This window comes from Phocoena sinus, chromosome 4, assembly GCF_008692025.1.
Source record: "Phocoena sinus isolate mPhoSin1 chromosome 4, mPhoSin1.pri, whole genome shotgun sequence".
Classification (NCBI taxonomy): domain Eukaryota; kingdom Metazoa; phylum Chordata; class Mammalia; order Artiodactyla; family Phocoenidae; genus Phocoena; species Phocoena sinus.
In genome coordinates this window covers 108,557,121-108,563,508 of record NC_045766.1, presented here as the reverse complement: position 1 = coordinate 108,563,508, position 6,388 = coordinate 108,557,121, and the positions used below count along the sequence as shown (strand labels likewise).

General features: G+C 39.1%; 1 pseudogene; it reads left to right on the top strand.

Annotated features, from left to right (window-relative positions):
* The first annotated feature begins 583 nt into the window (after positions 1–583).
* On the top strand, positions 584–3,336 carry LOC116753333 (annotated as a pseudogene).
* The last annotated feature ends 3,052 nt before the right edge of the window (positions 3,337–6,388 follow it).

Here is a 6,388-nt window from a genome sequence, read left to right as displayed (position 1 = left end):
TTACATGAATAAAAGGGATTTTATATTATAGATTAGTATTACATAAAATGTTCAAACTAATGTCTAATATTGATGTATTCAATAAATAAAAATGTAAAGATTGGCAATAAGATTTTTAAATATAATGATATTCTTATAGTAAATAATCAAAGCCTGTATTCAAGATAAAATAAGCCTGGTGGTGGGAATGGGTGGGATTTTGCCAGCCGTGACTGCCACTGGAGCCTGTGTCAGAGCTGGTGATGGGGTTAATTCCCTTTCGTAAGACTCTTAACTTGCACCCACCCAGCCCCTCCGTCGCCTTGCTGCGCCGCGCTCCAAACGTCTCCTCCTCAGTAACACGGGCCCCTGAAAGGTATGATATATTTTATTCTAGACAGTCCAGGAATCTACAGTGGTGACAAGGACATGGGACTCCTCCTGCCAGATTCCAAATTGGTCAAGACAATTGACATCCTGGCTGACAACTGTGAGAAAGAACCTTGGATTATTTTATTTTATTTTTGCGGGACACCACAATTCCACATCCATGGGACACATCAGGCTTCAAGTTCCCTGTAGAATTCTAAAATAACCTTTGCTAATGAGGATGTCTGATACTGTTACTGTAAAAAATGAAACTGAAGCAATGAAGGATTTGGAGGCAGAAGTGAAAGATACAACCAGAGTTGTAAATCTTATCAAATCAGAAAACTATGGGAAGATTTTGGCAGAGAAGAATGAACATTGCATTGACAACAATATTGATTTGCAGGGGAAAATTCAGATACAGGTAACATAATCATTTGGAAAAGAGGAGAAGCCCTCAAAAGGGGAAGCAGAAGAAGAAAAAGCCAGTGATAAGTTGCCCAGAAAAATGTTATCAAGAGATTCTAGGTCAAGAATACACTGATTCAACCAGCATAGGTCTACATGAATTTTTAGTAAATACATTAAAAAAACAATTCCAGGGGCAGTATGATGCTGTTGAAATTGGAACAAGAAATTTTAGATTCCATTGGTAATAATGAGTCTCCATGTAAAAAATTCCACCCAATGACATCTTACCATAGGATGCTATTACACAGAGTCGCTGCTTACTTTGGATTAGACCATAATGTTGATCAGAGTGGGAAGTCTGTCACAGTAAACAAAACTAGCAATACAAGAATACCTGATCAGAAATTTAATGAACATATTAAGGATGATAAAGGTGAAGACTTTCAGAAATGATATATCCTCAAGAGAGGATACCTTTGACAAAGATGATACCCAGATGAGAATACATTTGAAAGCTTACAGAAGAAGCAAATCTATAGAAGAAAGAGAAGAAGAGTACCAGAGAGCTAGAGACCGAATATTTTACCAAGATCCCCTGTGTTCCCAAGAGAATTATATTATTGACAAAATAATCCAAGACGAGGATGCTAGTAGCACCCAGCAGAGGTGCCAGATATTTAGAGTTAATAAAGATTCTTCAGGGAGAGCAACAGATAGCCATCAAAGCAGCAATGAGAACGAGTTGAAGTACTCTGAATCACGACCCTGGAGCAGCACAGATTCAGACAGCTCTCTCTGAAACTTCAAGCCTGCAGTAACCAAAGCCAGCAGCTTCGGTGGAATTTCAGTTCTGACAAGAGGTGATAGTTCTGGAAGAAGCAAAAGCATAGGCAGGCTTTCAAAAACAGGTCAGCCCTTCATAAACCCAGATGGGAGTCCAGTTGTGTATAATTCTCCTATGACTCAACAACCAGTTAGAACCCAAGTGTCTGGACCTCCACAGCCACCTCTGCCTCCCCTATCACCTCAACAACAAGCAGCTCAGCATATTTTCTCACAGCAGGACAACCATGGGTCTCAGTGTAGCCACCTGAGTCTTGCCCGCCAGCCATGTGCAGATGGTTCTGATACTCAAGCCACCATGTTCCAGTCCACTGTTGTTCTTCAGTACAGCAGTCTGGTTATATCATGACAGCAGCCTCCCCCACCACCACTGCCTCCTCTTCCTCCCCTACCTCCTGGGCAGCCAGTCCCTACTGCTTGCTATTCCGCCTCTGGTCATCATGTCAGCCAGCCTGTGCTCCAGCAGCAAGGACATATTCAGCAGCCCTCTCCACAGATGCCAGCCTGTTATTGTGCTCCAGGCCACTACCACTCCAGTCAACCTCAGTATCGCGCAGTCCCTTCTGTCCATTACAATTCACATCTAAACCAACCACTACCCCAGCCCGCCCAGCAGACAGGTTATCAAGTTATGCCCAACCGGCAGCAAAACTACCAGGGGATAGTTGGAGCTCAGCAACCCCAGGGTCAGAGCCTAGTTGGTGGCCAGCCCAACAGCATTGGAAATCAGATTCAAGGAGTGGTCATTGCCTATCCTTCAGTGCCATCATTTCAGGTTTCACTGCCTCAAGGTTCTCAAGGAATTACCCATCAGATTATCAACAGCCTGCTATGTTTCCTAATCATTCTAATCAAGGATCTATGCCTACAGCAGGAATGCCAGTTTACTACAGCATTATTCCACCAGGCTAACAAAATAATTTAAGCTCCTCAGTAGGTTACTTGCAACATCCAGGATTAGAACAAGTACAGTTGCCTCGAACTACTTCACCATGCAATTCCCAAGCAGCTCCAAGGCCACCAGTGTGCAGCTGTGCCACGTCCACCACCTGGTGGTGGAATGGTGACGATGCAGCTCAGTGTACCAAACAATCCACAATCTTGTGCCCATCCACCCCCACAGTGGCAACAAAACTAATATTATGGTGATCACCAGAGAGGACAGAAGTGTATGGAATTTAGCAGTAGAGACAATATTGTTCAGGAGATGCCAGATACCCGTTACTTGGCCAGCCCCTGCAGTACAACCCTCTTGCTGTTCTGCACAGACACATTCCAGCCCAACAGGGTCAGCCTGGCAACAGGCATGGAAACCGAGGAAGGAAACAAGCTAAAAAAGCTGGATCCACTGACCTTGGTGCAGGAGAAGCAGTTGTTGGGAAGGTCTTGGAAATTACTGAACTACAAGATGGAATAACTCGTGTGGAAGCTGAGAAGCTTTTTGGGGAACTCTTTAAAATTGGCGCCAAGATCTGGTGGCTCTGGGACCCCCAGTCCCAGCCCCAGCTGCGTTATCACCTCCTCTGCTGTGGCAGTGGGGACAGCACTGTCAACCCTGAAAGCTCTAAACCTAGTGACTTGGCCTCCATGTACACTGTCTTAGCCACATTCCCCTCCAACTCGGCTGCACAGAATTCTCTGAAGAAACAAATTAACTCAGTTAACGAGTTTAAGCTGAGAACGAGCAAGAAACATTATGACTTTCACATTTTGGAAAGAGCAAGTTCTCAGTAACAGCCACTTTGGACCCATGGCCTTTGTGATTCCCCTGTCCTCACCCATCTTTAACTGGCTTGGTATTTGGAGCTTCTGCTAACATGAGACTCCTAGGATGTGTGGTCATGGCATTACAACTTCTGAAGACAGGCCAGTGATCCAGCAAAGGCGTGGTGGGGAATACACATTTCACCCCAGATGACTGTAGGAATTCACATCGGAATGATACAGAGTTAGCAGCTTTTTCTGAGGAAATGCTGTTCAATTTCCTCCTAACTTTTATAGTTATTTTGTTTTATATTTCTGAATTCTTGTATCAGCTCTATTGTACAGCAAATTATTCTTCAAAATGATTACAACCAGTTGCAACCTGTATTTCTTTTTTTGAAGCCAGCACAGTGTGATCCAACATAGAATTTTTGGGGAAAAGAATGCAGGAGTGTAATAACCAAGTCACAATGGTGTACTGTCTTTGGGGGGCTGGAGAGTGACTAAGGAGACCCCACAAATAGAAGACTATTCTTCCCCTATATCTCTAAACACAGAAACAATTTCCCGAAAATATAGAATTCCCTCATAGGGTCTTTTCCTTATTCACTTAGGTCATATAAACATTAAGTGTAAAGTAAATTTTGTTCTTAACACCTCTTAATCAAACCACTTAGGTTCAAAGGGGAATAGGAATCATTCTAGGCAGGAAAATACTTCCTTTTTTTTTTTTAAGTCTCCCTCCAATAATTAAATGCCACTTATTTTCATTCCCTTCCTTGTGGATTTTTTTGTCACCTGAGGAAATGCATTTGATGAGTGCTGGAAACTTCTTAAGTGGTTTAAAATGTGTTTTCATTGTTTGCAGCAGATCGCTGGACATCAAAGATTCATTGCACTTATGAACAAGGAACCTGTTTTTCAATTTACAAGGCTGTACAATGTGTGCTGATGCAAGCCTTTTTTAGTTCAAGAGAATAAATGTTTACAAATATATACCCACTTTGTCTTTTGTAAATTAAAGTCATGCTTTTAAATGAGAAAAAATAAAAGATAAAATAAGCCTAATGCAATGCACTTTATTTTAACTAAGTTTAGTGATTGTCCAAAAAGTAATTCTCAAATTAGAAAAATTATGCTTCATGTATATCAGGAGTACTATCTTCCTGTTTACAACAAGGTTTTAATCACCTTGATTTTTATAATTACTCCAATAAAATATTTATAATACCTTCTCATATTACAATTATAAATAATTATTTGTGGTAATCTAAATTTTACTTATGACATTAAGTTCAATTTAATGACTTATTTCTAAATATTTGGAGGAAAAACATTTTATTTTATCCTCTATTAGAAGAATATCAGCTGTTTCTAAAAGCAACTGTCAGTTTTACTGTATTTACTATGGCAACAAGCCTAGTTATTATGTGTGTATGATTTATTTTCAGCAGATGTATAATTATTTCTAAAACAAGCAGATATATACACTTACAAAATTAACTTTTTAAATTTGAAGTTGTAAAGCATGGTAGTTCTAAATCATAGAACTTAAAACCCTTAAAACTTCCACTTTTCATGCCTGATTTAAAAATAATATTTAACACTTCTGACAAAAAGAATCTTATAACAGAATTCACTTACTGGAATAAAGAAGTGCAATAGATAATAGGCTTGCCACCTAATTTTTTCTCCTTTACCCTTGGTACCAGAATGACTTAGTACTTATGATGACCAGGACACTACAGTCCCTTTAATGCTCAAAGCAGTAAATCCTTCCAAATTAAGATTTCATCTTGATTGTAACCACCTGATTCTTTGATAGACCTCAGAGCTATTCATTTTGCTGTTTTGTAGAATAATCATTATACAACTACACAATGCTCCCTACCAGTCTTGTCATTAGGGTGATATAAATTTGTTCCTCTACTTCTGAACTTCCAACAAGGTGACAGTCCTCTGTTAATGGAAGCCTTGCGAATACCAAGGAGAGAATTGTGGCATTATCACAAAGTGTTATCCCAATCAGGGGAAGCAAAAGTGTATGTATAGCTTAGTGATAGAATAATTCTAATTTTCAAAGTGAAAAATCAAGGAAATAAAATTTTCCTTCAGGAAATTTGACTGCTTTTTATAAAATAACTTTGTTGCATGATTAGACCAAAAATCTCCTTTTTTACTCTGCCTTATCATACATACATGCCCATCACTGCTGATATAATCCTAAATCTTCTAGGAAGATGGGAAAACCAATAGGATTCTAATTTTAAAACTAGCTAAACTTCAGATATATTTGTACTGCCCTGAACAAAAGATTCTCCTCTGGCTTTATGTTCTTCCCCATGTGGGGTCCACAGACTCTCCTTTTCGGAGATAGTGATGACTTTCCTATTAATTGAGAGACATCAAATCAGTCTCAGAATCTGTTATAAGCAGATATAGGCTATGACTGCAAGAGACTGAAGCATATAGCTAGTCTTATTATCAATATGTATGTGGTATCCTTTCTGTAACACCTGCTCAAGCAACCACTTCATGAGCTATAATCTGGATAACTGTTCTTTGTTCTTCTGTAAGACCAGACAAAATTAGCTCTTGAACCATGATGGAAAAAGCCTTATTATGTCTTACTGACCACTGTAACTATAGTCAAACTATAAGGAATATCACTAGATTCACATATTCGCTTCTCAAAAAAGAATATATTGCATATATATATATATATATATATATATCTTCTGCCTTTTATATGATGAAAAATATCATGGAAAAAACAGATTATTCAGTTATAATCCCCATATCTGGTTCTTCAAGCTCTTCACGTGAGGGTCAGCAGCTTTTCTCTTGACTTAATCTACACATGCTCAGCTCCTGGTTTAGCAGTGGGTGACAAAAGTCTGGAGATAATCCTATTCTTATAATGCTGAAACATAGGATCTCCAGAGTTTTATATCCTTCTCAGTAGCTGGTCTCTGACTAAAAGTCACAAAAGTAATCATGCAGTAGAAAAATTAGAAGGCATAGTACATGTTGAAACTCAAATAATTATCAATGTGGTAAGTAACAACTAAAACAAGAGTAG